Source organism: Arvicola amphibius, chromosome 12 (assembly GCF_903992535.2).
Source record: "Arvicola amphibius chromosome 12, mArvAmp1.2, whole genome shotgun sequence".
Taxonomy (NCBI): domain Eukaryota; kingdom Metazoa; phylum Chordata; class Mammalia; order Rodentia; family Cricetidae; genus Arvicola; species Arvicola amphibius.
This window is the reverse complement of record NC_052058.2, coordinates 120,528,607-120,540,624: the sequence shown is the minus strand read 5'-3', so window position 1 is coordinate 120,540,624 and position 12,018 is coordinate 120,528,607. Positions and strand designations below refer to the sequence as shown.

Sequence of the window (12,018 nt, the reverse complement as noted above, 5' to 3'; positions counted from 1 at the left end):
TCCAGCCTGGTCCTGTCTCCCCTTGCTCTCCCAGCTGTCCCTGGCTCTACTTACGCTCCACCTTCTATCTATAACAAACTTCCTCCTCCACCATAACTAGGAGGAGCTATGTCCTCTCCTTTCCTTTTTATTTCTTTTTCTTATTCATCTGGTGCTGAAATGGCGGGAGTGGTTTAAATGAGTTTCCTCCCCAAGGAACCAGGCTGCTCTGAACCAAGCTGCTGACCTGACTCTTCTAAGGTAGGTACAGATCATTTGCTTCTCTTAGGTTTCTTTTCTTTTCTTTTCTTTTCTTTTCTTTTCTTTTCTTTTCTTTTCTTTTCTTTTCTGTTATTGTTTGTTTGTCTGTTTACAAGACAGGGTTTCTCTGTGTTGTTTTGGAGCCTGTTCTGGAACACGCTCTGCAGACCAGGCTGGCCTCAAACTCACAGAGATCTGCCTGCCTCTGCCTCCTGAGTGCTGGGATTAAAGGTGTTCCCCACCGCAGCCCAGCTGCTTCTGTTGGTTTTTGCCACCCACCAAATTCGATTTTAGAGTCCCCCTCTTCAGTCCCTTTTCCTACCACCTTATCCAGTCATCCGTCTCTCCTCCCTGCTATGCCCTCTGGGCCCCACCGCAAGGGCCGTTCTCCTCACTGAGACACTCGCGTCTCTTCTCCCTGTTCTAACCACTTGTCTCTTCCCCAGCGTCTCTACGGAGCTCCTTGTTTTGTCTGCTATTACTACAAGAGTCATACCCGTGTTCTAGGAAGCTTCTTCTCGCCATATTTATTGGGCACCCATCACACGGAAAGGGCGGCCTCTTCTCTGTGATTTGGGACATTTCTCTCTGTCAAATCTCTCAGTCCGCTTGGGGGAAGACCCGGATTGAAATTTTTTTTTAGCCCGTCTGCTTCCTCGTGGCTCCCCTCAGCTCTTTCTCACCTTCTCCTAGGAGCTGCCTACTGAGTCCCACAGCTTCTTGACACGGGGTCTGTGACCCTTTCCTTGCCCTTTCGGAGTTTCTATCTCTCCTTGTGCTCCCCTGGCCTAGATGCGTCAGGTTTCCTAGCCAGTCCCTAGGAAGTGCCGAGTCCCATGGCTTCTCTACGCCCTCTCAGCTTCTGCTATGTGGAGCCCTTCCTTTGGCGGCATCCTGCTGGTTCCTCCTTGTCCCTTAGGGCTACACTGCTTTCTGTTTCTTAGCTGCCTAACCCTCCCTATCTGGAGTTCCTCCTTTGCTCCTCAGACCCAGTTTCTTTCTGGGACTCCGAGATTTTCTTAAAGGCTCGGCTGTCTTCCTGAGATGGCTTGGCCTCGGCACAGCCAGGTGGCCGGAGATGGCACACTCCTTCCACACTCTGGCAGACTGCAACAACTTCTGCCGCTGAATAATGGCCCCAAATTCTTTTATCTCAGAGGTTTTACAACTTTCCACTTTTAAATATTTTATTTCTATGATTTCTCTGTGCTTTGCTCTCAAGATATGTTTTAAGACCATTGTGCAAACAGTCTTTATATTGGGATTGGTTAGTTCATTGGGCGTAGCTGAAGAATCTGTAAAATCTGTAACAATATTTGGCTTTAATCTTATAATGAAAGGCTTATAATTAAAACCTGTATATGAAAATTGAAATTTGCTACAACATCCCATATATGTAATTCAACTGTTAGCTATAATATACTGTATATGTAACTTAGATTCAACTCTTGTTTAGGAAAACAGATGTTTTAAACAGCAACCAGGTTGCTCTTCTCCCTCTTAGCTGATGACCTTCAAGATGTAGGCAGTCACATGACCGGCAGCCATATTTACTAAGGTTAAAGGGTCTGTGCCTTGTGACTTCATCTTAAGATGACCATGTGGCCCACAGCAGCAGCTATAAAACTTCTCAGTCCCTCTTGTGCCCTGTCTTTATTACTCTACCTCCTTTCAGAGTAAGGAAGCAAAAACAGGTTTTCAAAAATGTTTGGAACTGGTATGGATTTTTGTATGATGATAAAAATTTAGGGTTATATTTCCAACAACATGCTATATATGTGATTCAATTCTGGTTTAGAATATACTGTATATGATCATAAAATTTAAGGTTATAAAGGTCTGTTTTGATTAACAAAAGCTGATTTAAGATCTATGTCTTTACTAACTGCTCAACACCAGGCTGCTAGAAAATTTAAATAAGTAACAACGTATGTTTGCTAAATAAGGTATATTTGACAACCAAAGTTTATGAATTCCCACGGTCTACTCAGGTTCATAGTAATCTTCGTTTAGCTTCTTTGTCCTTGCTCACTTTGTTTTAACTGCTTGGATAAACTCAGCCAGGCAGACCCTGCAGTGTTCCGCAGTGGCGCACTCTAGAAGGACGGTTGAGGCTGCAGTGTCTGTGAACGGTGTCTGTGAACGGTGTCTGTGACTGAAGCGCTGTATTTCTACACGAGAAGAACTTCATCTCAAAGACTGCTGAGCCTAAAGGGGATGGAATGTAAAATCCTAGTCTTAAAAAGCCACTAGCTTATTGTAAACTGTTAAAGTTAATTTAAAAAATACAGTTAAAAGTCACCTTATAAATGATCACATTGTTCAATGTGTTCAGAATTGTACTTGTAGTCATGTTAAGTACTAATGTGATTAATTACAGGAGCAGATTTATTTAGCCTCCTGTATAAGTTTCACAGTAAAGCCAAAAGCAAGTAACTAGATTAGGTATGTTTAATAGATAGATAGTCCACAAACTCTTAAAAGATATGCTGAGCCCGGCGGTGGTGGCGCACGCCTTTAATCCCAGCACTCGGGAGGCAGAGGCAGGCGGATCTCTGTGAGTTCGAGGCCAGCCTGGTCTACAAGAGCTAGTTCCAGGCCAGGCTCTAAAAAAGCTGCAGAGAAACCCTGTCTCGAAAAACCAAAAAAAAAAAAAAAAAGATATGCTGAATGTGGCATTTAAAATGTTTAATAAGAAAGGCTTTTCATGATAGACATGCCAGATCCTAGCAGCCCCTAATCTCCTCCAAAGAAGACAATCGGCTCAGAACAACCTCTACCTGGAGCTTGCTTTAAATATGGCAAAGCTGGTCACTGGGTGAAAAAACTGCCCTTCACCTCAACTGATGCCAGGACCCTGTCCAGACTGTGGACAAGCAGGACACTGGGGAGTTGATTACATCGCTTTGCCTAGAAAAGGTAGACCAGTTCCCTGTGAGTTCCCACTCTGTAGGAAAGTCTGTCAGATTTTCTGTCCTGGCTGCTGAAGGCCAATGCTGCCCTGGGACCTCGTCCCCCAACGACCATAGAGGAACCTACGACGATTGTCCAGGCAGCTAGTAAGTCCCTGACATTTTTAATAGATTTGGGAACTGCTTGGCTTGTGCTTCCTGCTTACTCAGGTGAAATTTATCCTCTTCAGATCTCCAAGGGCGTCGACAACCATGGCTTCAGCTGCCTTCTCCGCTCTCTCAGGCCTCACTTTTCTAGGGCTACTACTAGGTCTTGACATGGCTTACCTTGCTGTCTGACTGCAGAAAAGAGATCAACTCACAGAACAGATTTCAATGTCACTTCTTACTATTCCTTTATTTAAAGGAACTCACCTTACGATGACTAACCAACCACCTGTGTCTCCTGGTGAAGGATGGGGTAGAGGTGTAAAGATTATGGAAGGCCTGAGGATACAGAGCTGAGGTTGTGAGGATCTAAGGAAATGTTCTGGGGTCTAAGGAGGTGTTTGAAGGTGTGTAGATGCAGTTATGGAGGTCCGAGGACATGCGAGCTGAAGGTGTGGTAAGAAAGTGACTTAAGGCGTTAAAAAAGCCGAGGAGGCTTCAGATTCCTTTCCCTTGTTATGCTTCTGTTCTACTAAGACTCAAAAGTCCAGAGTTTAAACATTCATCCTTGGAGTTCTGATAAGCTCTTAGCCTAGCTCTGGTGAGCACTCACTACATCATAGTCACAAGCTCAAGACTTTAAAATCTGCTTTGGTTGTCTTCTAAGTATAGACTTAAAAATGCTTCTCATTGCACTGAAAACATCTGTTTAGTCTATATACGCCCAGTCTTCTGGTTAGATGAAAAAATACTAATGCTTTTAATCAAAATCACTTTTGGGTTCCCAGGCTTTTACTTTGACTCAAAGACATGAGTCTACCGCCTTTTCTACAATGTGGATTTCTGTATAGATGACAAGCGCTGGTTCTGCAGAACCTGGAGAGCGAGTGGAACAGCTTGCTCTTCCTGGACTTGACCAACATTTCGTCTTTTTGAGTCCCAAACAATGACACTCCAATGTCAGCAGAAAGTAGTCATAGATGATTATGTCACCCCTTACCATTCACTGATTAACAATAAAAAAGGCTGGGACAAATGGCTGAGGTGCTAGTTTAACACATCACAATGTACCTGGTCACCAGGTTCTCCCAGCATCCCTCAGCCCCTACCTGTCACAGGACCCTCCTGGCTGGCTGGCATACCCTGCCCTGTACCCTGAACTCTCCAGCTCAGGGGCCTGGGCTGCTCTTCTCTGTATAATCCAACTATTTTGGTTACCTACTCCTTTCTGCACCTTTGGCCTCCTGACTGCTACACATCACTGCCCTCTCTCAGCTCTCCCCGACTTCCCACGTGGGCCGGCTCAGTCTGGTCATGTCCACTCTGGACTCTCCCGGATGTCTCTGCCTCTGGCTCTGTCTCCCTTTTATCTACAGTAAACTTTCTTTACTACCATACTTAGGAGCAGTCATGTCTTTTCTTTCTTTCTTTCTTTCTTTCTTTCTTTCTTTCTTTCTTTCTTTCTTTCTTTCTTTCTTTTTCCTTTTCTTTTTTCCCACTCAGATCCTGTACATCTGGGAGAGCCTATAGTGGACTTGACCCTGAGCCATGTGCGAACAAGGGGAGGGGAAGGGGAAAGTAAGAGAAGGGGAAGGGAAAAGGGAGAGAGGGAAACAAGAGGGCAAGGTAAAAAATGGGTAACCAAAATGGCTAGATTATATAGGAAAGTGCCTCTGAAGTGCCTCTGGGGGAAGGGCAGCCCAGCTCCTGGGCTGGAGGGCTCAGGGTAGAGGGCAGGGTGTGCCAGCCATGCCTTGTAACAGGTAGGGACTGAGGGATGCAGGGGGAACCTGGCATCTGGGTATGCTATGATATGTTAAATAGACACCTCAGCTTTTTGTCCTGGGTTTGAGACCTAACAGATTTCAGAAGACAGTCTTTGGAGTTATAAGACTGGTCTTTTCTCTGAGACATTTGATTGTGTTTTCGTGTGGTTGTTCATTTGCTGTGGCTTTGAATCTTCTCTTTTGGCACAAGGATGCTCACTTGGTAGCATAGTATGTTTAATGTATTCAGCTTGTGTTACTGCTGTAGTTGGTGGCATGAACCTGGGAGAACGGGACCGAAAAATGAGACAGGCTAAAGTCTTATGCAATGGCCAACTTTATTCAGAGTATCAGACAATTTATTTTCTGAGGGTTAAGCAAGATCATATGAGCAAAGGTCACATGCATTTAGGGTGTATAGAGTCACGAGGACAACCCATGCTTGGAAACATCACCTGAATAAGTAAGAGGATGGTGATTGGAAGCAAACCCACTCCTATTCACTGCAGCTGGGAGGGGCACGGAAGTTCTTTCCGAGAGCAACCCACGTATTGGAGGAACAAAAGTCAAAAGACTCTTATCTTTTTCTAGGAGTTTTCTCACAAGCTCTCAGAATTTGCCTTACACTGTTATGGTTTAGGTAGAATGCTGCAGGATCCCCAAGTGGCTACAGTGGGCAGCAGGTCCCGAAGTAGCGGGCAGGGATGATGCAGTTTCCCAAGTGGTTGCAGTGGGCCATGAGGGGCAACGAATCCCAGGCAGGGAGCCGCGTGGTGGGTGAGAGATCTAGACAGGGCAGCCAGTCCCAGGAGGAGAGACAGATGGATGGGCATGCCACAAGACCATGCTGCAGGTCTCTGAAGGCGGCTGATCCTGGTAGGGAGCCACGTGGCAGGCTAGAGACAGATAGATAGAAGGGGAGAAGAGGAGAGAGAGAGAGAGAGAGAGAGAGAGAGAGAGAGAGAGAGAGAGAGAGAGAGAGAGAGGAAGGGGAGAAGTGGGAGAAGGGAGAGACAGCTGCCTCTTCAAGGGAGAGAGAGATGAAAAAGGAAGGAACTCAGGCTGAAAGCTGAAGATACGCTTGCCTCCGTGGATGGTGGAGGGAGTGAGCATGGTTTTTCTCTTAAAGGGACAGAGCAGACCATTACATTCTGTCTCTTTTTTTTATAATAAAAAGGCGGGAATTTAGGCACAACAGGTTAAAGGAATTGGGGCGGCAGATTCCCAAGACTGCTTCTTGCTTATTTGTGGGTGTTATCTTCTGGGGGGGGGACCTGAGAAAGCTGGGTGCTGGTCATATCCTGGCATAGCTGATCTCTTTGTTCCGTTCTCGTGTTTGTGGTATGAAAATGTCTGATGTCTCTTACACCTGTTTAAGGTATTGGCAGAACAGAGGACAAAGTTAAGTTTAGGAAAAAAAATTGGTACCAGGGAATTGAGAGGGGTGTATCTGACCTGTTTAAGGTGGATCCTTCAATTCAGCTCTCTGGAACTCACAAGATTATTTTTTGGGTGGTTTGTGGAAACAGAAGTTTGTATCAGTATGACTATGACAGATATTTCTTACAAAATGAAAAGTATCATTAAGACTATGGAAGGCAGCGTGAGAGAGAAATTTGATTCTCATACCTTTATAACTTGCAGGTCTTGTATTTGTATTTTACTGAAATTTGGTGAGGTTGTCTTTTTTTTTTGGTTTTTTTCAAGACAGGGTTTCTCTGTAGCTTTTGGAGCCTGTCCTGGAACTAGCTCTTGTAGACCAGACTGGCCTCGAACTCACAGAGATCCGCCTGCCTCTGCCTCCCGAGTGCTGGGATTAAAGACATGTGCCACCGCTGCCCTGCTGAGGTTATCCTTTTAAACTGACAAAACCTCTCAGCTGTCAAACTGCATCAGAAATCTTTGAGAAGGATAAAATTATTGATTAAAAAATGAGAACTTACTTGGTTGGCACTTAGAGCTATTCTTCAGGGTCCTCCCTGGTCGCTGAAGGTCATTTTTGTCTTTTGCTATTTAGTGCAGGGCCTGCCAGGCTCCAGAAGATCCTGTGTGCTAAGAAATATGTAGGAAGACAAGCCTACCTTGACCTGAGAAGCTAGGCTGTCTATTCTAGTGATTCTGTCCATGTTTGGAGATCTGCAGTTTAGATGAAAGGCAGTTTTTCCCAGTGGTCAGCGCTTGGCATTTGACATGAATTACAGATGGATGTTGTTCTGTGCCCATTTGTCTTCTGTCTTCTTTGGAGGAAATAGAGTGCTGCTGCTAGGACCCAAGTTGTCTCTTTTTGTTATGAAAAGTTTTTTAATAACTAAATATTTAAATGCCATATTCCCCAGATCTCTGAGCAATTGAGGGCTGTTTATCAGGTGTAACTACAGTACATAATCTGCCTGGAGAGCTGGGTCTGAACTTGAGTGTACTGGCTCTCAACAGGTGAGATTTACACTCGTAAAAAGACAGAAAGAAGAAAAGATTTCTTGCAATAGAAGGTTAACAGCAGAACTAGCAATAGTAGAGAACAGCTTAATATATTTTAAATCAGGGTTGGGTTAAATATACGGTATTGTTGTAAGAGACTTAAAAGTACATACCAATTTAAAACATGAAACTTGTTGCTTTGTTAGTCTGAAGTGAGATATAATGGGCAGGCAATATGACATTTAACTGTAAACATAGGTTCATTTAAGTTACATATATGAACACACACACACAGAGTGAACAGGAATTGGGCGAAGTGGATGCTCTTTGTGGGCCCTACCAAAGGCATGCCACTGCATGAAATGCACATGAAACAGAGTCAGCACTGAGGGACCAGACAGGGAATACCTCAGTAAAGATGGTGGGACTTGGTCACCTGACCTGGCTCTCAGCCAAGATGGCAGTGAAGTCCCCTGGTCTCAATTAAGATGGTGGTAAGATCACTGACCTCAGTCAAAATGGAAGCAGTCACATGCTGTATGGAAAAGCCACTCAGTTAAGGTGGCGATGAAGTCACCTGACCTCAGTTAAGATGATGGTAAGGTCACCTGACCTCAGTCAAAATGGCAGTGGTCACATATTGTATGGAAAACCCACGATTTTTGAGCTGTGGGGATTTTAAGCTTAATAATAAAAGACCTAGAGGTGTGATCTGCCCTGTCCCTGATCTGCCATGCCACAAGCTGTGGCGTGGAGCAAAAGGCTGGAATTGAAAACAGCTGCCTCGTGGATTTGACCAATCTTGTTGGCAGTGGTAGCAGTGGCAGGGACAGTTTGAGGAAACTCCTTCTATTTGCCTGTGCACTGACAGTAGTTAGAAAGCACCTGTAAAAGTGGAGCCAGTGGGACACTGGTGGAGTGAGGGTAGGAGATGAAGAAGTATGGCATTAATGTCTGGGGTTTTAGGGCCTCTAAAAGGCATCCACCCAGGGGGAGGCTGGATTAACGGACATGGATGGCTTGCTACCCATAGCTGAAACCATGAAAACCCACAAAACAGCTGAGTTACAGCACCTTGTTATGGTTTAAGTAAAAGGCTACAGATCCCCAAGTGGTTGCAGCGAGCAGTGGATCCTGAGACCACGCCGCAGGTCCCAGAAGTGGTGGCAGGCAGTGGGCAGCGGGTCCCAAGAGAAGCCAGTCTCAGGCAGGGAGCCGTGAGAGGTGAGAGGCCTCTAGAGGACAGCCAGTCCCACAAGGAGAGACAGATGGATGGGCATGCCACAAGACCATGCCGCAGGTCTCAGAAGGCAGCTGGTCCTGGATAGGGAGCCACGTGGCGAGAGACAGACAAGACAGACAGACAGACAGACAGACAGACAGAAACAGAAGGGGAAAGTGAAGAAGTGGGAGAAGGGAGAGACAGAAGCTGCCTCTTCAAGGAAGAGAGATGGAAAAGGAAGAAGCTCAGGCTGGAAGCTGAAGATCAGCTTGCCTCGGTGGATGGGGCAGGGGTGGTGGTGGAGTGGGTGTGGCTTGTCTCTTAAAGGGACAAAGCAGACCATTACACACACAGCTTCATTCATAGACCATGATCCAACAACTTGTTTTGATATTCATATGAATTTAAGAGATTTTTTATTTATTTATTTATTTTTGGTTTTTCGAGACAGGGTTTCCCTGTAGTTTCTAGAGCCTGTCCTGGATCTAGCTCTTGTAGACCAGGCTGGCCTCGAACTCAGAGTTCTGCCTGCCTCTGCCTCCCGAGTGCTGGGATTAAAGGCGTGTGCCACCACCGCCCGGCTGAATTTAAGAGATTTTTTTAGAAAAATTATTAATGTATATATTCTGTCTGCAAGCCAGAAAGGGCATCAGCTCTCATTCCAGATGGTTGTGAGCCACCATGCAATGGCTGAAAATTGAATTTAGGACCTCTGGGAGAGCAACCAGTGATCTTAACTGCTGAGTCATCTTTCCAGTCCCAAGTTTAAGAAATTTGTAAGGATAGTTATTTTTAAGGATTTTTTTTGGGGGGGGATAACTTAAAATGGACCACATTAAACAGGAAACTTCAAGGAGCAAGCCAGTAAATAGTACCTCCTGCCCCAGCATGGCCTCTGCATCAGCTCCTGACACCGGATTCTTTTCCTGCTTGAATTCTTGTCCTGAATTGTTTTTGGGATGGACAGTGATGTAATAGTGTAAGTGAAATAAACCCTTTCCTCCCCAAGTTGCTTACAGTCATGGTGTTTTATCACAGTAATAGAAACTCTAATTAAGACAACCATGAATTAATTATCATTAGCATCACTATCACCATCACTATTATCACCACCACCACCACCACCAAGAACGACAACAACAACAACAACAACAACAACAACAACAACAACAACAACAACATGGCTTAGTTATCATCAGCATATACTCCTTAATACCTTCTCTATATAGGCACAATTCTGGGCTCTTCACCCAGTTCATCTGACTTAATCTCCTATCACTGCATTGGCCAGGAATGATTGTTATCCTCTCCCTGGAGATTAGAGAAAGAAACAGGCAATGCTAGGCTGCTGGGGGTGGGGTTTCCTGGGAATTCTCCGATGCTCTGCTCTGCCCCGTGTGCTTCCACTACGCTGCACTGTCACCTAGTGGTGGCAGATGGATATGCAAGTATCATGGAGATTGAATTGGAGATTACTCTGGGCTAATTTCTCTGGGACCCAGCATCTACTGTGCCCTGGCACTCACATGGGCGACTGCCACCCCTGCGTGATGCTTCACTTTGCTGTTCAGTTCCTGACCTTGGGTGTCTCAGATATAAAGAGAAGGGCTCAAATGTGAACTGGGGCAAGTGTGGGTACCTGTGGGTCTTGGCTTTGCTCAGTGAGGCAATGATGGCACCTCCGTGTTGTGTGAAATATGTATGGCAATGTTTTGTATGCACAAGAACACATCTGGAAACTTTAGGCCCTGCTACCTATGTAAAAAATGAGGTGAACCAGAGATGTCACGTGCTACTGGGGGACTTGGAGTTTCATTTCTGTAGGTACTTAGCTCCCTGTGTACCTGTGTATGTGCATGCAGGATCCTGCTCTGATCACCGTTGTCAGAATGGACCACCCCACAGCACCCACAGCTCACTGTTTGTGCATGCAGGATCCTGCTCTGATCACTGTCGTCAGAATGGACCACCCCACTGCACCCAACACCTTCCTCACTGTTTGTTTTTCCTTTCCTTTTGGTTTGCTGTTTATGAGCACCCAGACTGGCCACCTACTTGCTCTGTCATTGAGGGTGACTTTAAATTATGCCTCTTCTTGCAAAATGCTAGGAGGACAGGCATGTGTCGCCACACCTGGTTTGTGCAGAGCTGGATAAGGAAGCCAGTGCTCCGTGCATGCTAAGCAAGTACTCTACTAAATGAGCCAAACTTTAGTCCAGCAAATGCCTTAAAATACCTGTTAATTGGGGAGATAACTCAGCCAGGTCAGTGGTTGCCAAACAGCATCAGGACATATTTGAGCCTTGGTGCCCACATCACAAAGAATGAAGGTGCTCTGGATGGTAGGGCACTGGGGTTGAGGTTGGGCATTGTTGAGGGCTAACGTTTTATTGCAGTCTAAGAAATGTACCCCGGACACCATAAAGCAGTTTGCCATGCCAAAGAGGGTGATATTGAAAAGGTAAGGCATCATGGCAACACTAGACTTGGGATGGTTAGTGAATAGTGAGGTAAGGTTGTTTGATGAGGAAGAGGCTATTAGTGGCAGTTGTGAGCTAGTCCCAGGCAGAACACACAGTCAGCAGTCCCCAAATGGCCAAATAGTGTGACATTAAGGAGCTGGTAGGCTGAGGTCAGAGCCTGAAGCAGGAGGCAAAGTGGCAGGTTTGTATTCTTTAGGAGAGGGGACATTAGAGAGGTTATGTATGATCTTGGAGGAATGTGGAATCACTTCCTCTGCCTCCCATATCTCCAGGGGTTGAGGAATCGGGATATATTTTCTCTGGATTTAATCCTGTGTTGAAGAAATGGCAGCACTTACCAATAACACCCATTTCCCACTTGGGTCCATGATACAGAGGTAAAGGCCCCATTTTTCCAGTGAGGAAGGACTGGAGCAAGGATGCTCTTGTGGCACATGACATTGGCAAGACCAGTACGGGCCGCCTCCATATCTGTCTGCCTGGCCACAGAGGAAGCAGGTGAGAGGTCATGGATTGAAAGAGAGGAATGGATATGGAGGAGACAGGGATTTTAATTGGCTCCTGACAGCCTGTTATGGAACAATTTCCCAGTATTTTCCGGAGGGACTGTTTGCTAAAAGTGGAGATTTCTTGAACCTCGAATCTCCATATATAAGAGTTTCCCTGGACAGAAGCAGACAGGAGTGAAAGGAGAAAAAGTCTATGTACATGTAGCATGAATTCTAGTTGGTCTTAATAATAAAAACCCAGAGCCAGATATAGGGATTAATACTGAAGATCAGGCCATCCACTAGAGAGTTCTTTTACCTCTACAAATGCTCAAACTGAAG

The 12,018-nt window shown here is 45.4% G+C and overlaps 1 long non-coding RNA gene across 1 annotated transcript in view; it reads left to right on the top strand.

Annotated features, from left to right (window-relative positions):
* Positions 1–12,018, top strand: part of LOC119802701 — a 43,484-nt gene continuing 31,466 nt past the window's right edge. The window contains exon 1 of the long non-coding RNA XR_005283492.1: positions 1–240. This is a non-coding gene — a long non-coding RNA (uncharacterized LOC119802701). The remainder of the gene's footprint in view (positions 241–12,018) is intronic.